This window comes from Cricetulus griseus, chromosome 8 (assembly GCF_003668045.3).
Source record: "Cricetulus griseus strain 17A/GY chromosome 8, alternate assembly CriGri-PICRH-1.0, whole genome shotgun sequence".
Lineage (NCBI taxonomy): Eukaryota > Metazoa > Chordata > Mammalia > Rodentia > Cricetidae > Cricetulus > Cricetulus griseus.
In genome coordinates, this window is record NC_048601.1 from 73,636,857 (window position 1) to 73,663,670 (window position 26,814).

Here is a 26,814-nt window from a genome sequence, read left to right on the forward strand (position 1 = left end):
GACGGCACCAGATCTCATAACGGATGGTTGGGAGCCACCATGTGGTTGCTGGGAATTGAACTCAGGACCTCTGAAAGAGCAGTCAATGCTCTTAACCTCTGAGCCACTCTCCAGACCTCTGCCAATGTATTCTTAAAGCACGCTGGTTTGTGACTTTCTTGGCTCTATAACTATAAAAATTTTATGAAACTTAACATACTTTTTGGGATAAACTGAATCTGTGTTCCTAGTCTGTGACCGTTCTTATTTGGTTCAAAAATAAACTGTCTCTTATTCCCCTTGAGAGTAGCTGTGTTTTAAATTTGACACCAACAATGTAGAAAAAAATTAAGAGCCCTTACTGGCCTTTCAACTTAACAGTTGAATTTACACCAAGACAAGGGGCATCGTTCGCTGGATCACAAGAAGTTTATTAAGGTCTCCCTGTCTGTGCCCCTTGACCAGAACTATGCTATGTCTATAACTGCAGGTGAAGACTTTACCTGCTCTCACTGTTGTGAGTTGAATTTTACACCCACCCACCAAAATTAATGCATTAAACCCCAAGGTCAGGCATGATAAGGTATGCCTATAGTCCCCGGTGTGTGAGAAACTGAAGCAGAAGGGTCATCTGAGCCCAGGAGTTAAGAGATAGTCCAGGCATGACAGTAAGACCCCCTTTCCCAAAATCATATCACACACACACACACCACCACCACCACCACCACCACCACTTCCACCAGCATCAACATAACCACAGTTGAAGAATTAGAAATGCAGGAATGTGAAAGGCATGATTCTAATGAAGAATTACTCGTTTTTATTCTTTCAACAGTTTATTGCTTGTAATACTTGAAATACAAACCAAAATATATTTTTTTATATATCACTTTAATAAGCTTGGCAATTCTTTTCAAAACAAGGTGAGCCAATATAGACACTTTTCCTTTAAAAAAAAAAACACATCTTATTTTGGAGGAAAATGGCTAGTCAAAAAGGTACATGGCACATAGGCTATTGTTATTGTTCATCATTTTAGGAATATACAATTCAACTTAAAGTTTGGTCCACTAAAATACAGAATGTCCCTCTGTAACAACAACAAAAAATAACTTCATAGTTGAAAGGAGAAATTTGGCATAGGTCTGGGGATGAGCTTGAAAAACAAGTCAGGATTTGTGTTACTGCACAGAAGCCACCTACAACCATCAGACAGAACAACTGGATGCCTGTTTCTGGACTTGTTCTGTTCCACAACAGGACAGCAGGTAGATGAGAGGATGCTCAAGACTAATGACAGACAAAAGACCACTTACTCCAAATTTATCAAGATTTAATGGAGAACAATAAATGACATCAGTAGGACAACCTCAACAGTTTTTCAATGCCTGAAAAGTGGACTTAAGTAAGCTTAGAACAGGTACTTCAACAGGACCAATACAATATGTTATAAGATTATGAAGGTAAGAAAACCTTTCATTTATTCAAGATGCCTTATGCATAGTACAACAGTTTCCAGGATAGTGAGGACAACAAAATATACAAAGAATAAATCCAAGCTGCTTAAATTTCTACAATTCTCTTGAGTATTAAACCCAGGCCACCTTTGACCACTTGCAGAGGTGTCTTTTCTTCTTTATTCTCAATGTAAATACTTGCTCCTTGCACTCTCTCCTCATCACAGGCTAAGTGTCCTTGGCTGCTGCCCAGTGCATTGCTTTAGCCTCAAAATGGTCCTTAGCATCTGGATTTGCCCCACCTTCTAGGAACATGACAGCAATCTCATGCCTATTTTTGGAAGCTGAAAAATGGAGGGGAGTGCAGCCATTTTGGTTGACAGCATTCACCGGAAGGGCTTTTACAATCTCATCCCGGCCAGCAGAAACAGCAATATGAAGAGGAGACCAGCCTGCATCATCTTATCATTCACTGGCACTCCAAGTTGCAGCAAGAATTCAACAATTTCTGTATGACCAGCTGAGCATGCCCAGTGCAATGCTGTTCTGCTGTCCTGATCGGTTCTGGTAGTCAGAGTTCTATCGGCCAAAATGCTTTCCTTCAACTCATCCAGTTTCCAGGTGTAGGCCAGGTTGCACCATTAGGTTAGACACACACCCCTCCATTCGCCATCCCAGGATCTCCGTGAAATGCAAGCCCTGCCCATTCACCGAAGAATTACTCTTTAAATAATGTAGCACAGAAAAAAGAAAAAGAGGCAGAAAATACCTATATTAGATTCTTTGTATGTATAAGGAAAAAATGCCTCTTCCAAATGCCCATGTCAGATAAAAGGGAAAATCAAAAAAGTCCTATTGGAAGAGACAACCACAAGAAAACCAAAATGCAATTTCAGGCTGAAGATAGCAGCAGTCACAGAAAAGCCAAAATTGTCTTATGGGGGGAGGGAATGTGTAAATTGTTCTAGAACAAAGAGAGACAAAAAATGAAAAGTTATTAGTTACAAAGCAAAACAAAAAAAATGAGCCCCAAATCCAATTTCAGATCTGTGTATTCTTAGAAAGAAAATAAGCCCAAGTTGAACAACCTCACAGAATTTCAATAGAACAAGACCTTCCTGAGTGAGCCCCCTCCCAGATTATACATGGATGGACTCCTACATCCAAAGGAGCTCTAATGAAGAGCAACTCTGCACTCATTAATTCTTAAGTCTATGTTAAAATGAAAAATTCTTTTTACATATCCCTGTGGGGAAAATGAGAGACCTAATAAGAAGGAAAAATTACTCTAAATTAAGTCTTCTGATAGAATGTTACAAATGTCAGAGTAGAAATGAGTAAAGGTAGAAAGGATAACGTCATTATTGGTCTGAGGATATGGCTCAGTTGGTACAGCTTCCGTCTAGCATGCAGGAAGCGCTGGCTTTGATTCCACCACATAGAAACTGGATGTTGGTAACATGTTTATGGTCCCAATAATTAGGAGGTAGAGGCAGGAGGTTCAGGAGTTCAAGGTCATCCTCTACTATGTCATGAGTTCAAGGCCAGCCTGTGCTAGAAGAGACTGTCTAAATGTCATAAACATATAAACTTACCTACAATATCACACATGTGGAAGATAGTCTCAGATGTGCAAAGATTTTGAACACAGAGCAATCACACCATTTCCCTAGATGACTAAATCAAGGCACAAACACTCTAACTGTGAAGAAATTAATAAAACTGAAAACTCAGAGGAGGAATAATGGAGGCAAAATAAACCACCATTTTTACATAGTAATTAAGGTGGAATCCATGCTAATTGCTTTTCTCTTGCTGTGATAAAACACCATGACCAAAGGCAGCTAAAGGAGTAAGTTGAGTGGGGATAAGCTTCCAGAGAGGGAGCTCACGATGGTGGAGAAGGCAGGACAGCTACAGGCAAGTATGGTGGCAGGAGCAATAAGTTGAAAGATAAACTCTACAATGGCAAGCAAGATGAGGAGAGAGAAAACTGGAAGTGGGTGGGACTACAAACTCTAAAATCTCACTGTCATTGAAGTTTTTCCTCCAGCAAGGCTCCATCTCCCAAAGGTTCTACGACCTTGCTGAACATTGCTACCACCAGGAACCAAGTGTTCAAATTTCAAGCCTGTGGGCAGTATCTCTGTTTCGCACCATCACAGAAGCAAAATGTTTGGAATTTTAAGAAAAAAAATAATTGAAAGATCCATAATTTATTACTAACAATGATATAGGAATAGGCTAAGATTTAAGGGTTAGAGAACTAGGAATGTGTCCACTGCAAGGCGTACAGCCACTGCAAGGTAGGCTATTATGGACTTAATAATGGAAAAATATGGATTAAAGCGGAATCTGTTACACCTCTTTGTATTTCTCCTGATTGCCAAGGAGAGCTATGTTACATACATTAATTTGGAGACTAGAAAATCAAGCTATGATTGCTGCTGCTTCATGAGCCTGCGTGCTTAGAGTTTTGTGACCTGCTTGCTGTGTGCAATGAAAGGCGACTCTTGCTAAAATCAGCTTGTATCGATTGTGCCAAGTAAAGGGTCTCACTCTTCCATCTCTGTTCATGAATATAGTGCACTTTGATCATACTTACCCTATTACCCTTCCCTTATTTCTTTGTATTCTTTGAAATGTTCAGATATGTATTCCGTGTATTTTGGTCATACTCATCCACCACTTCCTCCTCCCTCCAATTCTCTCACACCATCTCTTTCCAAGTTCACTCCAACCCTATTTTAGTTATTGATAAACCCCCAGAAGTCTGACCGAAGTCTCACTTGTTAGAGGCTGTTTTTTGCTGGCATACCAGGGAAATCTGTGTCCTTGCTTTTGCTGGCCACATCAGCCCATCTGCCTTTCTCAGCTCAAGCCACTTTCCCCTGGCTTAAGCCAGTGACACTGCTTCACTGGCCATTTTTCTGCCACCCTCTCTGGAGTTACAGGGGCCACATCGGAGAAATAACCTGCCCAATACCAGGATGACCTCTTTATGTCAAAGTCCTTAGTGACATCTTCAAAGCTCCTCCTGCCATGCAAAGTGGCAACACTTGTCACAGACTCCTAGAATTAGGACTTGGACCTCTTAAGGTGGGGGAACATATTCCGCCAACCAAGTGTTATGCAACCATAGCTTATTCTGTTTATTTGGCACTGTATTACTAGTTTTAAAATAACATATGCTACACCAGTCTGTGCAAATTGACTATTTCCAGAGGGCAACTTTCTAAAACTGGAACTCTAAGGCAAAGGCTGTTTTTTTCAATGCCCAGACTCTTGATATATTGTTGAATTTCCTTCCCAAAAGGTCTTAACTCATCTGAAAATGCTTAGTTTTGTACCTTAGGAACCAGGAACTAGGGAAGTACCTATGTTTTAGTTTTAATCATAATATTTAACAATTTGACAAGTACAACTAGTATCATATTATTGTACTAACAATAACTCCTTGAAAATTAATGAACCTGAACTGGTTTTTAGTTGTATTTTGAAAGAAAGAGTCCCAAGCAAGGGGTAAAGGCACTTGTTACCAAACTCAAGAGCTAAGTTTGATCCCTGGACCCCACATGGTGGAAGGAGAAAGCTGACTCCTTAAAATTGTCCTCTGACCTCCATATTAGTGCTATGACATGGTCATGTACGTATCTTTGCACACACACGTAATAAGTAAATATTATTTTTAATTTAAATAGAAAACCCTAAACCCATAGAATCCTTTTTGACACTGTTAAAGTGTACCAACTCCGTCTTCTAACCCAAAGTCTTAATTCTGAAGCTGGACAACCCCGGATCTTATTATCCAGCCTGCTGAACTGTTTCTTACCTAGAGACATGATGCCATTCAGAAAGTCTCCTTTCTCTGTGCTTGGAACTATGGGGGCTTGCTGAATTGGAGCAGCTGAATTTGAAACAAATCCAATGTCACTTCCATCAAGGGTTAACTCATATTTCTGGTCTGAAATAGTGAGCAAGCAATACATGGCTTCATATGAACCCTGAAGATACATTTTTCAGACTTCAGTAAGAGGCCCATTACACTGATAAGACAATGCACACGTTCAAGCCTCCAGTCCCTTGGGACAGCCCTGGAAGAGTTTGTAATGAGCACAGAGCACCTGAATGGGTAGAGGAGCAGATCCTATTGTCTCACCTTTTTCAGCCCAGGAGACTGACTTCTATGCTGATGGAATTGAAGGCTTTCTGGAGGATTCCCTCTGGACCCTTCACAATAACTGTCCATCTCATTAGAGTATTTGTGGTTTTAAACTATACTTTTCCAGTCCAAATCTTCCTAATTTAAAGTTGGTCTCTTCTCTTTGCTCATTCTCCACATTGGTGTTTATCCACCCACTCCTTAAGTTGGTAACCATCGTTTCTAGTCACAGCACTTAGTCTTGCACAGAGCCGAAAGACATTATATTCTTTGAACTAATCTGGTACAGAAAAACAAATGGCACTAGGGCTGGGAATCTGAAAAGTTTATCTTACTGAACTAAGTTGGGGAGGGTGTGAGGGAGAAATGAAGAAAAGAGTATGCAGTGGGTGGAGAGGCACAGTTAGACTGGAAGAGTAACTTCTTTAGCACAGTGGGATGACTACGATTGGCAGCAAATATTTCAGAGTAGTTAGTAGAGAAGAATATGTATCTCACCCAAAGATAAATGTCCAAGGTCAATCTTGTGGGAGAATTTTCTCATTTGAGGTTCCGTATTACAAAATGACTCTAGCTTGTTCAAGTTAACATAAATAAAAAATAGCCAGCACACCAAATTGATGTTCAAATTAACAGGTTGGTGACAATGTTAACACTGTAGAATTATAAAGGATACTATTAAAGTAAGGTTTTTTAATAAAATCCCTCTTACGTAGTTAGAATTTTTCATGTTCTGTGTGGTACCTGTTGCTGGGGATGGTTTCTGCCAGACGAAGAAAGGGTTTGTTCTTGTCTTCAAGGTTTTATCAAGAATAGATGCTGCTTTTCAGCAACTCCATTTTGATCTGTATCCAGCTACCATGCATTTGCTTCCAGTGACTTATTTTAGTTTTCTATCTCTGTGAAGAGACACCATGACTGTGGCAACTTATAAGAGAAAGCATTTAAGTGGGGACTTGCTTACAATTTTAGAGGATGAGTCCATAACCATCCTGTCAATAGGTAGCAGGCATGACACTGGAGAAGTATTTGAGAGCTTGTGTCTTATCAGTAAATTGAAGGCAGAGAAAGGGAACGGGGCCCTCAAAGCCTACCTTCAGTAAAACACCTCCCCCAACAAAGTGACACTTTCTCCAATAAGACCACACTTCCTAGTCCTTACCAAAATAATTCCACCAACTAAAGACCAAGCATCCAAGTATATGAGCCTATGGCCTAGTCCTTACCAGATAATCCTAATCCTGTCAGAATAGTTCTAACAACTGGGGACCAACCATCTAAATATTGAGCCATTCTCATGCAAGCCACCATAAAACCTAGTGCTATGACATTTGGTTATTAATAAAAATTCTAATCTTAACCCACTCTCATTTTAATAGAGCAGCATGCCTGTATGAGCTCATGTTTTAGATTGTCCTGCAGCCACATTCCTGTCGAGTCACAGAGGACAAATGTGTGCTCTTGGGGCATCTCCATTTGCATGGCATTTTAAGCGTGAGGTGCACTTGTCTAGTGGATATTAATTGTTCTCATCAGCTTGTGAGAGGAATGAGTTTTCTTCTTGTTAAACTTCACTCAGCAGGTTATAAGCTTGACCTGAGGCATGATGTGTGACAGAAGGACAGAGAGACAGAGCTGAGGCTGGGGCCTGCAGAGTGTGGACTGTCTCCCTGCCTCTGGCCCCTGGCCACTTGTGGAAGTGAAGGTGGAAAGCTGGAAGACACGGATCTGAAGCTGAGTGGTTTGATGAAGTGGTCAGGAGAGTCAGCCAGAGCAGAGGCAGGTCCTGTTTTCTGGGAACTCACTCAGAGGCAGACCCTCCTGGGCTACGCTGGCAGGTCAGAACTCTGACCTGCATGGAAGTTATGCATCGTAGACTTGAACCTTCCCTGGACTCTGTTAGGAACCTGCAGAGAGCAGATACAGGCTTCTCTATCTTTTTAGCCTCTTTGACTCAAAAAGGGCTTAAGGCCTTAAGAGAGGAACAAGGCCACCATCTACTGAGGCCATTTTATGAGGTATTGATGGAGTCTGAAACCAGAATTGTCAGAGTCTGCTGAGACCAAGTTGAAGTTTCAGCTTGTTCAAGTAAAAGGGAACACAGTGGTTCAAGATCCCAATAGACAGGGCCTTCATACATATGGATAACCATAGTCCAGGAATATTTTGTTTAAAATATAGTGTTCTTCCTACTGTTTATCGTAGGTCACATATTCACAAATATATACCGCAAATATTTTACTTATCAATTGGGATCTATAAAAAGAGTATTAGGGTCAAACAAATCTCTCCCTTTCCCCCTCCCCTCTCTCTCTCTCCTTTCCTCTCTTAAACTGCTTAGGCCCAAATCTGTTCAATAAATGATCTTTTTCATTTCATTCCAAGATGACTGTACTCTTTCTATTGTCGCTCATGCTTCAATTGGTCATGGTAATTTGTATTTCCCTAGAAAATCATCTTTTCATTCAATGCGTTCAATTTCCATGATTGTTGTATTTTAGGAAATGTCTTTCATCTTACATGATAATTTATTGTCATCATTATTTTCCCATTATTTTGTGCAATGTAAACATAGTTACTCCTACATGCTTTAGATTGATTTTGCCCATTTGTCTTTGTATAGCCAATTGTTCATTATTCTAGGGCACATGTGTTTATTTTTGAGACTAAAGGAACAATGTTTACACTGTTTTGCGAGACTGTCTAAAGAGGTAAAAGAATGATCATTTTGTCCAAAATATACACTAGTTAGCCCGCATGTAGAGACCTGAATGATTTCAAGTTTTATTATCTGGATAAATTAAAGCCAGAAGGAATAGTGACACACTGTTAAGTAAGAATCTGTCTCGGGGAGCTGGAGAGGTGGCTTAGTAGTTAAAAGCACTGGCTGTTCTTGCAGAGGACCCAGGTTCAATTCCCAGAACCCACATGACAGCTCACAGACATCTACAGCTCCAGTTGAAGAGATCTAATGTCCTCTTCTGGCCTCTGTGGGTAGCAGGCATGCATGTAGTGCACAAAAATACATACATGAAAAAATGCCCATACACATAAAGTAAAACAAATAAATTAAAACGTTAAAAAAGAATCTACCTCCATCCTTTTTGTTCCTTCTCCCTTCCCTTCCTTTACCTCATTATGTCTACCAGACCATCTTCTACAAAACAAATCATAAAATGCTTCTAGTGAAACAAAGTTGAAGATCATGACTATTTTAAAGTTGGAGTCTCACACACTACCTCAGCTAGCCTAGAATTCATTATGCATCATAGGCTGGCTAGGAATTCATGGCAACCCTTCTGCCTCAGCCTTTCTAGTGCTGGGATTGTAGCATGAACACCCAGCTTGGATGAATATCACATTTTTAATTCACCTGCGTGCTAACTTTGTAGAAAAAGCCATTAGGAAGGAATTCAAAGTTCAGTGTTTCATAATTCAAATTTCTTTCTATTTATTTGTTAAGAGTTTACATTATAAAATAATAATAAACCTGATACTATCTGCCCTCACACACTGACTTGTGAAACACTGAGCCGGTTGTGAAGACTTATACAGAAACCAGTCACGGGCACTTTTCACTTTCAAACTCATACCTGAAGTGTAAAGAAAAACCTTCTGGTAGAGCAGGCAGAGCAAGCAGAGCTGGCAAGCTCTGCCTTCCCAGCATTCAGCACAGCAGCTTGCTGGTTGTCTCATAGAGGCTGACTTGAGGCAGTGGCTGGTCCTCCACCTGATGACTCTGGGATCAAATCCCCCTCTACCTCGTGTTGTAGCCAACTAAGTGTGCAGTCACGTGAGAGGGAAGTGGAGATGGAAACTCAACTTTTAACTGTCTCAACCTGCAGTGACATCATCACTTCTATTTCACATGTGAAGAAGCAGGAAGCAGCTGGACATGCATAAGCACTACAGTCTCTTCCACTGATGTTTCAAGGTACACTTCATACTTAGTAGAGCAGATCTAAGTGGAATTCTGGCACAGATTAACAATCACCATGCATTAGTGACCTTTCAGAGTCGTCCATACTTAAATGAAATGACAGGATATAATTAATGTGGAAAAATGGTTAAGGTGTGTGTGTGTGTGTGTGTGTGTGTGTGTGTGTGTGTGTGTGTGTGTGTGTGTATGTGTGTGTGTGTGTGTGTACTAGTGCCCTTGGAGGCATTGGTTAGCCTAGAGCTGGAGTTACAAGTGAATGTGAGCCACACATTGTAGATACTGAAATCTCAATTCTGAGCACTCTGTAAGAAACAACAGCAACTGCTTACAACTGCTGAGCCATCATCTCTCCAGGCCATGTGCAGTGGGTTGAAAGAAAATGGCCCTAAAAGACAGTGGCACTATTAAGAGAGCTTGTTAGAGTGGGTGTAGCCTTGTGGAAGGAAATATGTCACCGTGAGGATGGGCTTTGAAGTCTCCTATGCCCAAGCTACATCCAGTGTCACAGTTCACTTCCTGTTGCCTGCTGATCAAAATGTAAGACTCAGCTGCTTCTCCAACACCATGCCTGCCTGTGTGCCATCATGTTTTCTGTCATGATTAATTGACTAAACCTCTAAAACTGTAAACCACTCCAACTAAATGATTTCCTTTTTAAATTTGCTGTGATCATGGTGCCTCTTCACAGCAATTGAAACTCTAAGACACCATACTAAAAGATTTTAAGTGTGGAGGAGAGAGCGAAAGAAGAAGAAAACACAGCCTGCATCTTAATTATCTCCTTACATAAATAGTTCACAAAGATACATTGTATATAATCATATTGAATTTCAATGACAGGAAAATGTATCCCTAGTCAGGAGAGTTATGAAATTTAATTAAATGTATCTACCATTAGGCAAGGGTCAGACAAGCCTCTTCCTTTTCTGTGTGTGTTTTTTTTTTTTTACTGGTGGTTCAAGTGTCTGGATTTTCATCACTACATCTTCTGCTCTAGTATTGAGATTTTCTCCTTGAAGTGAATAAGTATTGTAGGTTTTTTAAATGAAGATACTGACTCTTTTCTGGAATATGGCAGTCCAGACCACTGGCCCCTGGGTTACTCATTGTGCACTGTGGTGTGTGCCTCTATCCAGAACGTGTATTCTGGTTCTGTCATTTTTCTTGAAGAAAGGCTTTTGGAGTGCATAAAGCTGATTATGTGAATGCTCCACTGCACCCTGTCTCCTTTGAACATGCAGGTGTTATAAGCAATATCATTTTATTCTAAAAATGCGTTCTCAGAACGTTCTTTGTTAAGTTTGCAAATAAATTTCCCATGTGCACCTAGATGCATTCATGAAAAGAGTCCCAGCACAGTCCTCTCCTTTTTCCTTTAAATTCTATTCTTGATTCAGTCTTGGTTGGGCTTCTCCCTTCAGTTCTACCATCTGTCCATTATTGGCTTCTGCATTCATGATTATCTCAATCACCAACTTGCATGAGACCCGAGGTTTCCCATGCACTTCTGCTGGGGGTGGAGGCTCAGTTCTATGAAACGTATTATTACTTGCATCCTTCAGTTATTAAGGGTGTATTTTTGAAAAAGATGTATATATAGTTTGGAGGTCTTGGTTTTGTTTGTTCGTTTTTAGCTATTCTTGATCTTTTAGAGTTGCCATATTTTAATAAAAATATTTCAGTCAATATTTCATGCGACAAGTCTATCATCCCTTGTTCTTTGCCTCCTTTACTGTATGTACTCTATATTTTGTATTATAGTTGCCCCAGTATAATTACATATCCTGATATTGTGCTAGAGGTTATTTTGATACCTCCAAAACATTTGCTTAAAACTTTTCTTCTTCCTATCAGCGCCAAGAAGAAAACTGTATTTATTGGTTATCTCTACTTCAAAAGTTAACATTTAAGCATGTGTTATAAAGTCCTCCTCTCCCCTCTCAGGCACTTTTAATTGTATGTAGAATTTTAACTCATATTTTAAAAAATAGTTTATTCTTATTTTTCTAGGTGTGTGTGTATGTGTGCGTGTGCGTGTGCGTGTGCGTGTGCGTGTGCGTGTGCGTGTGCGTGTGCGTGTGCGTGTGTGTGTGTGTGTTCACAAGAGCATGTTCATGCTTATGCATGTGAATGAAGTGCCCACAGAGGTCAGAAGAGTTTGTAGGTCCCTGGATCTGGTGTTACAGATGGTTGTAAGCTGTGGGACAGGAATGCCAGGAACTGTATTCGACTGCTGTGTCATAGCAAGAAGTGATTTTTAACAGCTAAGCCATCTCTCCAACCCCTCTTGAAATCATCTTAAATTTAGTGTCCCAACCTTATAAAAGAAGATTGCTTGATTAGGTAGGTCCCAAATATTCCTAGTTATTTTTTGCTCCTATTATACATTACAAAATCAGAATTTTGTTTATTTAGTCATCCATCTCTACCACTTTGTCTACTCATCTACTTCCAGGATGCCTCATTTCTCCACAGAAGAAGTGTCCTCTCCTGACCCTTGACTCATGTTCTTACTATTAAATTGAAATTGCTAATGGGATTTCCTCCAAAAAAAACAAATGAAAATGGAGATACCATATTGCTGTGCTGTTCATAACAATCAAGTTATGAACTTAGCCAAGGTGTCCATCAAGAGATGAATAGAACTTTATTTGAACATTAGGAAATACAAAATTGTCTCACATACTAGAAAATGGATATAACCAGAAATCATTATATTAAATGTAAAGGGTCAGATTCTGAAAGACAAATATTATATATTCTTGCTTATTTGTGCTTATTTGTAGATTTGCTATGAACACATAAAATCACTAAATTATTTGAAATGATTGCCTCACCATGTAGAAGGAACTAGCCAAACAAGGGAGCGGGAAAAGGGAGAAGGAAAGGGTTAACATGGGAAAGGACATGACATTATTTTGGGAAGAGTGTCTTAGTCAATCCCATCAGCATGAACAATGAATATATACGAATTGCATTTGAACATATAAAAGTATATTATATAATTCCTCATTGAAAATTTATTTTTACATTAAGATTAAGATTTGTAAACATATTACAACTATTATAAATCCTTGGCTTTCTATTTAAATGTTTGACCTATTCCTTTCAGCTTACAACTTGCCATTTCTTGCCTTGTTCACAATTCTCTCTCTCCACCCAAACTGTGTCTCTTTAAGAAGGCTTATGCTTCTCATTTTGTTCTTTGGGCATTGTTGGTTTGTCGTTTGTTGGTTTGTTGTTGTTTCATGGACGGTATTGCTGGGAAGTGTACTTTTTAAGGTCTTATGACCTTGAGAAAGTCTTTGTTATCTGAGCACATGAATGGCAATTTAGGTACATGACCAAAAGCTATAAAATTTCTCCTGCCATAATTTTATAAATGTAGTTCTATTTTTCTGATACTATAACAGGAAAACTTAGAAAGCAACCTAAATAGGAGAATTTTTATTTAATCATTGTATAATCGGAATTCTCTATAGTAACAGAACTTACAGAATGAATCTCCATAGACAGATAGATAGATAGATAGATAGATAGATAGATAGATAGATGCATATATGTATGTTGTGCTTTTGTTGTTTTACTTTAAGAATGAAAGTAGAGGGACTGGAGAGATGCTTGGCAATTAAGATATATATATATATATATATATATATATATATATATATATAATGTATATGTGTGACTGCATATATAGAGAGGGGGGTTTATTAGAGTGACTTACACACTGTGGTCCAGATAATCTAACAATAACTGAATATGAACAAGAATGCAGTAATTGCTTACCTATGAGGCCGGATGTCTTAGCTGGTCTTCAGAATACACTAGAATCCTGAGAAGTAGACTCTAGTGAAAGAATGCACATGCTGCAAGGTGAGAGCAGGCAGGCAAAGAGCAGAAGATTCCTTCTTTTATGTCCTTACATAGGCTTCCAGTGAAGGTATGGCCCAGATTAGGGGTGAGTCTTCCTTCTCAAAGTCTGGATTAAAAGTGTGTCTATCCACCTCAAAGATCTGGCAAATCAAGCAAAAATCCCTCAGATGTGCCCCACATTTAGGGGTTTTAGCTAATTCCAAATGTAGTCAAATTCACAACCAAGAATAGCCATCACATGTATTCTATTTTTATTCTTTTAAAAGATGTGTTTGTTTTTCTGTATTTGAGTGTTAGCCTGGGAGTATGTATGTGTACTATGTGTGTGCCTGGTGCCTGTGAGTCTGTATGTGTACTGTGCGTGCCTGGTGTCTGTGGAGGCAGAGAAGGGTGCATCAGAGCCCCTGCAACTTGAGTTACAGATGATCAGGAGTTGCCATGTAGGTGATGAGAACTGAGCCTGTGTCCTCTGCAAGAACTCTTAATTACTGAGCCATCTCTCCAGACCCTCTGCTTTTCTTCTTAAAGCAAAAGAAACATATACAGAATGTCTCCCCAACAAAACCCAGTTTCCCTCAGTGTATACACACAGAGAGACTTTGGTTAGGTCTGGGAGCATCTTCTTCTATCAAGACTTAAACCATTGCTTCAGCCCAAATCATCTAGTTCATTTGATCAGCAATCCAAACTCCCTCCTTGTTTTTACCAAACTGTCCACTCCTCTTCACTCCCGAACAACTCCAGAAGCTGATTCATGTGTGGACATGTTGCCTCCCTGCAAGCTACTTGGTCAACTTGGGAATGTAATTCTGTGGCTGCATTTTTACCTCCAGGGTCCTTTCACATAAATCATCCTTCCAGCCTTGCCTCCTCACTCCATAGTCCTTTTATTTCATCTTTTAATCTTTTCATCGTTAATTTAAAATAGTCTGCAGAGTGGTGTTCTAAATCATATTTAAAGCACCAAACTTTATCATCTCTTTAAGTTATTGTTAGTATTATCATTATCCGTAGATAGGGTCTCATAACCCCCACTGGCCTGAGACTCACTGTATCTAATGCAGGCTGGCCTCAGACTCATGACCCTCCTGCCTCTGCCTCCTGAGCACTGGAATAAAGGCACATAGCACCATGACTGGCTTAAATTCAAATCTAATTAAATCAACTCTTACTTGATTTAAATGTGTCCTGTTGGCTTTCGGACATGATTTCTGAAGCCTACCCCACATCTTCCTTTAAAACTGATCTTTCTCTGCCCGTGACTATTATCTCTTTCCATAACATGCACCTGTAATTCATTGCCACCAAATTCCCCTCTCACTTTTTTTTTCTGTTTTTTATCCTTCCTAAACTCTTTCAGATTCAGAATTAGTGGATACGCCAAACCGAACCAGAGACCAATGTTTTCTTACTCGTTGGTCTTTTCTACAAAATTAACTATTCATATATGAGATTAAAAAAAAAAGAAACCAACAAAATTGTCTAAGTAGTTAGTGATTCTTATAAGAATTAAATGAGATATTACAGCTGAACTTAGCCCCATGAACTTGTGAAGCCAGTGTGGTGGACAGTTCCATTCACACATGAGGCTGCAGGTCCTCAGACGCTCAGCTGATGGGCGGCAGAACCTAGGCTGAGACATCGGAGCCTTTGAGTTTGTAGAGGCACCTGGGCCCAGCTGAATGACCACAGCGAGCACAGCTTCCCTGACTCTAGCTCACCTGGCTTTTCAGCTCAGTTTCCCCTGCTATCCCGGCTATGTTAATTTGAGAAATACTTTGCTTTCAGGGCTCAGCTGACAAATTAGGTTAGCTTCAAACCTTCAGCTGTCTCTGTGCTGCACCACAGACTCAGCAGGTATTTCAATGAAAATTAATTGCTGAAAATCCATGGCAAATCACCCAGAGCTGATAAAAACCAACTTGTAATATTGCTGCTCAAAACTAACAGCTTCTAAGGTTAGAACTCCATCTGAAGCCCAAGATAGAGACATCCTCTTTTAGGACCATTTCCGGTTTTGCTATTTATCTAATTAAATATATTTTGCTATCTTGAAAAACAGCTGCCTTGTTGCTGCCTTTATTAAGTTGGACCCTGAGAATACATGATATTCATATTCAGCCTAGCGAAAAGGCAAGCTAATAAGCCTTGGGAGCCTCTCCAGGCCCACTTGTTCTGACTGAAATTACATTGATGAGGTGGTTACCTTGACGGGGCTTCCCTGTACCTACCCAGACCCTTAGCCACTGTTGATCTTAGAGAGAGTTGCGGGATGTGAGGCAGTGAAGGATGCTGGGATACCAAGCCAGTCACAGCTGGACTCTCACATTCTGCCCGCCTTTATCTGTCTAAGAGCTCAGCTTGGTTCTTTGTACAGCCAAATTTCCTTTTTTCCACTGGTAAAAAGAAGTTTAACCTAACCCATGAGCTTAGACACGAGTGTATATGTACACATGCAAGTTCCTTAGAGTCAAGCTCTATACTAAAGCCTGATTCCCATGGGACTTGGACTCCGATGCTCACTGGGAACGCTTCGGCCTTTGGAAATCCTCTCTCGGTTGTCAGATGATCTTGGATTTCTTATTACCATGTCTTCCTAATAACGGTCAGTAGCCAGAATTGAAAGGACAGGAAAATATTCAAATTGTTCACGACTCATCCCTTCTGGGAGAAGATAAAAAAGTTATCAGTTTTGTTGAGGGGCAGTTTCACCTAGGTGTAAAACTAGTCGCCCTTGTGTCTGGCCTCAGTCTGGGGACCCTCACCTGTCATATTCCTTCCCCCTGGGCTATGGCATGGTTGCCTCTGCCACAGACCTACCATTTCCTTTACACATGGTAAGAAAGCATATGGGGAATGGGTGGGTATAACCTTCCTTTGCAGCTTGTGGCATCTCAGAAGCCACCAAGTGAGAGCTTTGTTTTTGTAGGTCCTCGCCATCTTTGCTAAAGGCTTGTTTATTGGACTTGAGGACTGCCTTTGGGAAAACCAGGAAAGAGAAGTGTGTGTGTGTCTACCAAGTCACCAGATGGCTGGTGCTTCCATGGGTGGGTGAGGAGGGTTGCAGCACACAGACAGCAGGAAGCAAAATGAAAGAAGAGGCAATTTGCTTAGACTTGAAGGGGTTGTGTCCAGCCTTCCTCCAAGGCTGAGTTTCCAGTTTCCTCCAGGCATCTCCTTTCTTCTCCTTACCAGTGGCCCAATGCAAAAGCTCAGCAGACGGTGCCCCCAGAGTCCGCTTCTGGCCAGCAACCCTAACAGCTGGAATATACTAGAAACAGGAGCTCTCACCCTGCCCAGACCTACAAGTGAACAGAAGGGATTGAGTTTGACAAAGTGGGCCAGGCTTTCTCAGTCTCCCTCACCTGTGTGGAGATCTTGGTTTTGTTTTTGTTTCTTTTGTTGTTCTTGTTTTTAGTTCTTTTTGGTTTGAGGGCTTTTTGTTTTATTTTATAAAACATCTTTTACTAAAAAGAAGAAAAGATGTGCCCCCCTTAAAAGAAACAAGGCTTCTCCAGGACTGTCAAAATAAGTGTATATGTTACATATCAACACACCAAATTTATAAAATAAAAGGTGAGTGGCATGTAGTTGTTGCTGTTAAGTGTCTCTAAGACAAGACTTTTCTGTTTAGTCCAGGCTGGCTTTGACATTGCAATCCTCTTGCCTCTGCTGCCTAAGTGCTAGGATTATATTTAGATGGTGCCATGATACCCATCTTATTTTCTCATCCATCTGTTTGTTTTGAGTTTATTTTATTTTTTATTTTTCTTATGCATATGTATGTACCACATTTGTATCAGTGTTTGTGAAGGCAACGAGAGGGTGTCAGATCCCCTAGAGCTGGAAATACCTGATGCAGGTACCGGGAACTGAACTCTGGTCCTCCAGAATATCAGGGAGTGCTCTTAACTCCTGAGCCATCTCTTCAGAGCTTGTTATCCATCTTAATAGAAACTGGTTTGGGGTGAATCTACCAAAATACAATAAACAAGGTCAACTGGGTCAGAGGGTGTAAACTTCCTACAGCAGGCCAGCCTCTCCTGTCCCACTGCATACTCAAATTGCTTAAGACAGACTCCTTCCTGGTTAAGGCAAATCTGTCAGTTTTCCCCTTTTTAAGGACCAGTTCTACCTTAGCGTGAGAATGGGGCACCCCGTGTCTGGCCACAGCCTTGGGGTTCCCTATTTACCAAACAGTACAACAGGAAACTATTTTGCAGAGTTTCTAAGGCCGTAAGTCCAAACACGCTATGCTCACTCCAAGCCTCTGGGGACAGATCCTTACTGGCTTCCTCCAGCTTTTGGAAGTTCCCGGCACACATCGTGGATTGTAGTTTCCGACTCTTCCTTCAGCTGCTGGAAGCTCCCGACATTTGTCTTGCGTTACAGTTCCCTGACTGTAGTCTGTATTGTCACAGGCATCTCCAGAGTGCCTGTCTTCTCCTTCTCAAAATCGTACAAGAGCACTTGTCATTGGATTTGGGGTTCATCCAGAATATCCAAGATGATCCCTCAGGAGCCTTAATTGCATCTGCCAATATTGCTTTTCCAAATAAGGAGGCATTCACAGGGCCAGGCACAGGGGCAGGGACAAGGCTTTGGGGGGCCATTCCTCATTACAGTCATATGATAAACACCTCAGGTTTTATGGGCCATGTGCTCTTCATCAGAGATGTCCAACTCTAGGGCAACTGCACAAGCTACCATGGACCCTGAGGAAACAGTCAGCCTGGCTGCATGACAGGAAAACTGAAGTTAGGGCCACCAAATTTGAATTTCATAGAATTTTCACATATTATAAAATATTCTCTTCATTTTCCCTCAGATATTTTTAAAATGTAAAGATTATTCTTTGTCTAGGAGCCATTAAAAAAAAAAAAAAAACAGGCAGCCAGCCAAATTTGTCCCATCTGACAATCCTTGGTTCAAATAATAAAATTATTATGAATCATTGTTTATAAAGATCTCCTATAGCCATCTCAGAAGTCTGCTCATCTGTTCTCTTAGCTCTTCTGTCTCTGAATACATGTTGTGACCACCCTCTCTATCTCTCTAGCCATGTGGGGAATATGACAGGAAAAAGTTCTTGGGGGCAGGAAAGAGATGGTCCTGACCTTGTTGACATGTCTCTGTGACCCTAAAGAGACCTGACATGCAGATGTCTCTGGAAGGACAAGAGCCCTGAATAGGTGATGAGGCCAGTTGAGCTGGTGACATGGGGTAGGGCTGTAGATGGGGCAACTGTGAGAAGCTAGTGCACATTTGAGAGGGAGATGGATGAGAGAGAAACGAGGAGGAAGGGGAAACAAAGAGAGGGGAGAAGAGAAGGGAAAGGGAGAAAGATGACTGGGGTTGTTCATGGCTGGAGAGGAAGTTAAATCCTGAAGATACTAAGTGAGCCCAAGGCCTAACAGTCCATGCCAGGAGAACCGACACTTAGAGATGTCTTAGAACAGAGGACAATTAGACAAGGGAAGAGCTGTGATCCCACGATGAAAGAGAAGATCCCTGGGGACAGGAAAAATGCTGCTTTTAGGCAGTTCCTGCCTGGGTCAGAGTTTTCTCTCTTTCTTTGTTTATCTAGTTTCTGAAATGGAGGCCAGAGTATAAGAACCTTTCCAAATCATTCCCCCCTCAGCTGTGCTGGGATTGGTATTAAACTCCCAATGCCCAATGTTTGGAACATTAGATTTAAATTTTCCATTTAATTTACTTATTTATTTTCTTGGCTAATCATCTTCCTTGGCCAAACTTACAATTGTCAGTCGTTGGAGGTGACCAGCTTCAGCAATGCCACTTTCCCTCAGGGCGCCTCAGTCGCCTCCTGCTAAGTCCTCAGGGCACTGCACTTTGGGGCTTTCAGAACAGGACATTATGCTCCAGCAGCAATAGTAGGACTCTTATTCAGATGAAGTGAAGCCAGCAGCCTGCAGGAAGCCCTATCAGGCCAACCTTCCTGTGAGCCACAGTCTTTGAGCCCTGAGAGAGACACCCAAAGGATCCTATTCTACACAATAAACCTCTATTCTTTTCAGTGAGTCAGTCAACCAGCAGGCTCAACCTTCCCCCAAAGTCCTACAAGAAGGCCCAAGTCCTAGGCCAAAGTCCATAGAACAGGGTCAGCCCAGTCCTTTGTACAGCCATGCGAATAGGCAGAGCTGTGTTGGTCACTATGGAGTACTCCCACAGAACATTTAATTTCAAGTGTGCTGATGGCCTGGGGTTTGTTTCAGTAGAAAAGGGAGGCAGGGCTAGGGAGACGGCACAGTGGTTAAGAACACTGCTTGATCTTCTATAGGGGCCAATACCCAGCACCCATGCAGTGGCTCACAACTGTCTATAACTGCAGTTCTAAGGGATCTTCTGGCCTCCGTGGATGCTGCACACAAACATATAGGCAAGCAGAACATATACACACATAAAAGGGGGAAGGGGAGTTAATACTGCCTCCTGCCTTTGGTTCTTCTCATTTTGGCCAACCTGGATCCTCTATTGATCCAAGTTAAAGGTATCAGCAATGGTGCAAACGGCAATAAAGAGTGTGCTTAGCTGAATTTCCAGGCCCCCACAGTTGCTTCTCGACGGATGCTATGCTTGTTCAAGAACCCTCTGAGGACTCCAGGGTTTCATTATTTTTCTGATTCTGAAAACCCATCTGAGGCTGGTACATCTGGTAGAGACCCCAGAACACAACCATCTGGCCTTGAGAGTTCACAAATGAAGTCAGCGACCTCAGAGGGAGAAGTGGCTTGTCCTGCCTCGGTTACCCCATTTTGGATCCAATACTGCTTTCCTTCCAGCAGTCTTTCATAATTGAGCTGACAATGACTTCAGAAAGGACTCCTTTCATTTCTTTGCATGGTGTTCTTGAGATTCAAAAGGTGACAGTGACCATGGCATTGCCCTCACCTGCCTGACCATTGAGCTTTCACCTGGAGCAATTCTCACATGCGACCTTTGGCTTCATAGTCTTTGATCCACTTCCTGACACTTGATAGAATGGGAGGGCCACCTCCCATGGAGATCCCCTTAGAAGTGGGATAAAAAGGTGGCTCAATAATAAGTGGCTCCAAGATAATAAGTCCTCCCATTTCCTCATCAGCTCCTCCATAGTGCCGGTGTTCTATCCCAAGATGAATTTTGTAACCTTGTTAACACAGAAATTATTCTCAATAATAAGAATGCTTGCTGTGCAAGCATAAGGGCCTAAAGATAGATTACACCACTCTCACAAAAAGCTGGGCGTGGTTGCACATGCTGTGTTGGGACAGAGGTAGAGATGGCTAGACATCTGGGGCTTGCTGATCACCAGTCTAGCTTTAGGTGCATTATGAGACCTTGTCTCAAGGGAATAAGGAGGAAAATAATAGCCAGCAACCTCCTGCGGCCTCCACATGTGTGCATGGTTGCGCATATGGGTCCCAAATGTGTGCATACACCACATACATTCATGACACACACACACACACACATAATATATATATATATATATATATATATATATATATACATATACATGGGAGGGAACACAGTGGGATGGTTAGGAATCTAATTGTAACTGGCCTGTTTAGTAATACTCAAATCTTTATTAAGCTTTAGTTGAACTTCTACTGTATACAACTGTGTTCTGTGAGCAACTACCAGGCCTAAGGCTGGCAGAGTTAAAGGGAGACAGACCCTGACAATTTCAGCCTCTTGTGCTTTTGGATGAACTGGTATACACACACACACACACACACACACACACACACACACACACACACACACACACACACACCTGCCCAGGTTCCCAGAGAACTCTGAGCGCATGTTTATTACAGCTCTCATCATGTCATATTATAATTAAGTGTGAAACATGTTTCTGTTTTTTCACTGAGCTGTGAGGTCCTTGGGGGCAATCGTGTTCATGTTTGCACACCTTATCCTGGCCAAGTACCTGACATTTGACAGATGCTTAGCAGCTGTTCTCTGTAGAGAAGGCTGGAAGAGGGGAGGGATATGAGAGGCAAGTCCCTTATATTACAGCCATTCAACAGTTGTCACTGGAACGTCCCATTGCGGGTCTGAGAAATGTCAGCCCTGTGGCTATTTGAGAGCCTTATAATAGAAATAAAGGACAATTGAGACATCAGCGGGCCTGGGCCATGTGCCAAGCATCTCTGGGTTGTGTTGGGGGGAAGTGCTTTGCCACCGATTTCTGGGAAGGAAGGCGCTGTGTATTTAAGCACTGGCATCTATCTAGACAAACTGGAAAACATTCTGCTACCTTGCTTGACTGGAACGGGAATTCTGCTCCTCCCTTGACGGCCAAAACAATGCATTGCGTTGCAAGATGTTTCAGATCCCCTGGCGTCCCCGGCAGCTTCTTTTACGTCAGTGCAAGGGCACACAGTAGATTGTGTTTCTGTGTTAACAAGGTTACAAAATTCATCTTGGGATAGAACACCGGCACTATGGAGGAGCTGATGAGGAAATGGGAGGACTTATTATCTTGGAGCCACTCCTTTAGCACATCATCACATCTTATAGAGTTGCCTGGAAGATGGACAGAACACTAAGTAGTACCGCCTGTTTGATAATAATGTACAGTTTTTAACAATCATCAATCATCAATGGACCTTTGAGCCCTTTCTCTGTCCTCTGTACACTCTGGTATTGATCTCACCCCTGTTGTGGCCTTAATCATTCACTCTACAGCAATAACATCCAAATTTTTGTAGGCAACTTAGATCTAGCTACTGAATTTAATATAGGTAGAGTAATAGATGATAGGCAGATTGGTAAATGATTGGCAGATGGAGAGATGAGACAAACAGATGAATGGTGATTAATTGGTGGATAGATGACATAAAAATAAATGGTTGGTAGATGCCCAGAGAGGTGATAGAGACATATGATTGATGGATACATAATAGATAATTGTTGGGCAGATGGCACAGAGACGAATGGTAAAAGGGTAAATAGATGACTGATGCATAGGTAGATGATAGAGATGATACAGTAGGTGATGGATAAATACACAGGCAAATAGGTATAGACCACACAGGTCTACACATCCGAGAATAAGAATAGAGTCACTCACAGACACACGCTCTCTTTCTTGATCCAGAACCGCCAACCTCACACACCTGGGTCTGAATTCAGAGAACTATCCTAATGTTTCAGTGTTAAAGCCGCCCATCCAACAGCACACAATGTTTCTCCACTCGTTAATATTTTCACCCATTTTTGATAAGTCAATATCTGGAAATTGTCTTCACATGTGTCTGACCTATTTCAACAGTATCTCTGTGTCTAGGTATTGAACCATTCCACAGCCATTTTAATAGGATCCTCTATCACTTACATTTTATAAATAACTAGGTTCAAACCTATTGCTTCCCAACATATTTGGTTTGAAACCAGCTGTTTCCTGAAATGCAATTTGTTTGACTTTGTTTTTAATTAGTTTTTCAGTCGGTTGCCTCTGGTTTGTAAATAGGCTTGCATCCACAATAATGACAGCTTTCTCACTATTTATACCCATCACTCCCTTTGCTTCTCTCAGCTACGTGGGCTAGAATGCCTAGAAAAACATCATGATGGAGATAAATGCTCATTTCTCTGGTTCTTGACTTTTAACGAGAGTAGACCACTTCCACTGTTTTCATTGTTATTTTTAAAGTATTTCCGTCATTGGGGTTGATGCTCCTACTCTATCTTAGTAATGACGTATCACTCTATTTCTGTCTTGCACAGCAGATAATGTTAAATTGTTATTAAATGGTTTTTAATCATTCCAAAAAATGATTACAAATTACTTCTCCTTTGACCTGGTCACATAAAAGTGATATTAATAAAGTCCCTAAAATTGAGTAATTTTGTAATAATATTTTCCCCACAGGGTTTATTTAGTTTAAAAATGTGAAATCTCATGTAGCTCGGAAGACTTCGTTCCTAATAATACTATCTCCTTTGTCACTTCCTGTTCCATTTTATCTCCTAAGCCTACCTTTAATATCTTTAAAAATTACATCAGTTTATTTATTTGCACGTAATGTAGACAGCACTCACACAGACATCAGAGAACATCTTACAGGGGTTAGTTCTCTCCTTCTAACACATGGGTCCTGAGGATCAAACTCGGGTCACCAGGCTTGGTGACAAGCACAGTTTACCTGCTGAGGTAGCCCTTTTTTTTTTTTTACATAATACATTCATCTGTCTTTTGCTTCTGGGTTTTTGTGAGAATGTCTCAAACTAAACATTTGAATCATTGGTATGGTTTTCTATACTAGCTAATCTGTTAGTTATTGCTGCTACTTGCAAATAAAAATTTTAAAATTCAAATTTACAAGTTCATAAGATAAATGTACACTTAATTTTTAAATGCTCTTTCGTCTTGGGAGTGTGTGTGTGTGTGTGTGTGTGTGTGTGTGTGTGTGTGTGTGTGTGTGTGTTATACTAAGATGTAAACTGCTAGTTACAAAGAAAGCTCTTTCTCCCTTTTCATCAGTCCATGCACTTAACTTGCCAGTCTACAATTCTTGGGACTCACTTCCAACCCTTCCTCCTCTGTGAAGCTTGGACATGCACCAAGAGACACTTCTGGAGGCAAGGACACTTGCTCTCCATTCTTCTATGAAGGATGGTGACTACCATGGTTGGAGAAGTCAGAAAGGAAGCTTATTAAATGCAGAGCTAATGGGTGTGCAGGTGAGAAGGTTCCAGTTTCTTATGCTGGAGATGAGAGCTGGGAATCCAGATTTTACAAAACAACTGGAATGATTCTAGGGCTCAGACAGATTTTAGCTAACAACACAGCTTCTCTGTTTACTGTGTTCTCCATCCTGGTGAGTGTGTGCTCTCTCCAGACAACCTTCCTGCCCCACTGATGAGCTGAGCTGCTCTCCCCACTAAGGACATACTCGAATGCCCTTCCCCTCTGGGTAGCACATTCATGGATTCCTGTAAGAGGAGCCCCAAGTCTCCTCTGCACTGTGTTCCCAGCACCTTACACAATCCCTGGCACTCAATAATGTGTTCCATGAACAAATTAACAGCTGAATGGTCTTTTCAAAGGATACAGGCATTTCTGTCCTTTGTAGTTTAAATGATTTTTTTCATTCCCATTGGACTTTCAGATAGTTAACTGAGGAGCATGTAAGGTAGGCAGAGACCATTGTTTCCACTTTGGCAACACTCACAAGACTTGTTTGCCCAGCCCTGTGAACCTTCTGTTTCTTCCCTCTCCTTGTTTTCCTGAGCAAAGAGCCTAGGGTATCAGAGGACTATTGTGTAACAATTTTCCCCTAAGACTTAAATATTTGGCAGCTTCAAGCTGGCATGAGGATTGGCACAAAGAACGGGAGGGCTGAGTGTTCAGGAGGCCAGAGCCAACACCTTAAATGGACTCAGAGAGGAAGCAGACAGAACCTGGGAGCAGTAGCCTGAGGCATGGAGACTGTACCTCATCTCTTCTTCTCAGACCTCCCCCTCAGGTCATGTCAGCTCTGGTCTCCCACAGCTGATGTTATGGTTTGCTTACGAGGACCCAATGAAATGATTTGTGGTGACTGTTTCCTCTGTACTTTCTGTCAGGTCTCAGGCTGTGGCCCGGAGACTGCAGAGAATAGTCAGCAGCAGCTTGAGTCCTGGCTTGAACTCCTATGGTAGGATGGGCAGACATGGGGGATGCAGCCTTCAGAAAGCTGGAGAAGATGACCACACACGGTACCAAGTCATAGGCCCTAGGGGACAACATACTACTGTTACTCTGCTAAGTGGACCTAGGACTACACTGGCTACTGAGGCCATTGATATACCCATGGGTCAGTGCGTCTCTCGGCCCTCAGAAAAGCTTCTGTTTGCAGTAGATGGTGATTAACACCGAGACCTGATCAAGATGCAGAGAATAGGAGACTGGGGAATGCTCTGCTCTCAGTGAAACATCTGTGTCACACCCCGTCCTCCCACGACTCAGATCATTGTGGAAGAGGGGGCACAGAGTGCAAGAGTCAGGAATAGTGGATGACTGCAGGGAAGCAATGTCTTCTGGACACAGCAGAGCAGCTACACATATGACCTCACAGTGGTTATGCCAACAGGCACTTGACCTGTGCCAGCTCAATCCAGACCAAAGCCCAGCACAGAAAGGGAATGGTCATGAAGTCCTACCCTTAGCTAAAGAAGGAGCTATTCGCTGCTAATTGTCACCTGCAGAAGAGGGAGAGTCTGATTTGTCTGAGAGTGTAAACCCTGACAAAATGAGGAAGTAGGGAAGGGGAGATGGATCTGGGAGGAGTTGGGGGAGGGGTGAGCATGACACCTACAAAATTCTCAAAGAACTAATAAATTTATATTTCAAATTGTACTTTGGGATCTGTCACACAAGATACCTTCGCAAACACCCAACTGTCCATAGGAGGCTGCTGTAATGCATACGACCTGATACTCTTCTAGTGGATATTATAAGTGCTTTTTGGGCAAAGGGCCATGTCTCACTCATCTGTGTAATTCTGGTACCCAATGGTGGCTTTATTGAAAACCAAGAAGTATTTGCAAATTGAATGATCTGTGGACAGGACAGCTTGCTATTGCCCCCTTGCTTCCTTAGTTCTATTTTAGCTACATCATCCAGAGACGTTCTCAGCTCTGCTTGTGTGTCTCTTCTATGTGTGGTGGGAGAAAGTCAGTGATTCCAGGAGATAATTCTTCTGGTGCATCCCTCTGCTTCTCTGTGCTTCTAAGTTGTCACGTGGTGCCTGAACGTCATCTCCCCTGCTGTTCTTCAGGGCTTCCAGTATTCCCACTTCTCCTCCCTTTTGGTGATTTTGGATTTCTGCTCTCAGAGAAAGTCCTAAATCTCACAGAGGACCTTTGTTAGAAAGAGTTCCACGTTGGAGACTCTGAAAATTCTGTGTAATACAGAATTTTTCTACCTTTTTCTAAAGGATGTGGTGAGATGGCTTTGCTTTACTGAATATACAGGCATGTGTTTATAAAGAAGGGAGCTGGAAGTTTCCAATCCTAAAGAAAATAGTGTTCTAGTTTCATTTACTCACCTTAGAGGAGGCAAGGGTTTATTTACCTTACAATTTCCAGTTACAGCCCATCACTGAGGGAAGTTGGGGCAGGAACTCAAGCAGGAATGCTCAAGCTCACACTCAGCTAGATTTCTTATATAGCCTGGACCACCTGCCCAGGGAATGGTGGTGCCCATAGTGGGCTGGGCCCTTCTGCATCATTTAATAATCAAAACAAATCCGGAAGACATACCCACAGGCCAATATGATCTAGACAACCCTTCAATTGAGATTCCTTTCCCAGGTGACTCTTGGCCATTTCAAGATAACAGAGTGAACTAGTGCAAATGAGTTGATGCTTTGAGACAATCCCAGAGAGAGGAGAGAGGATGC

At 41.6% G+C, this 26,814-nt stretch overlaps 1 protein-coding gene and 1 pseudogene across 1 annotated transcript in view; one reads left to right on the plus strand and one right to left on the minus strand.

The window, feature by feature from the left end:
- Tacr1 (tachykinin receptor 1) overlaps window positions 1-26,814 on the plus strand; it is a 158,308-nt gene that overhangs the window by 31,147 nt on the left and 100,347 nt on the right. The window lies entirely within an intron of this gene.
- On the minus strand, window positions 913-2,102 carry LOC100765690 (annotated as a pseudogene).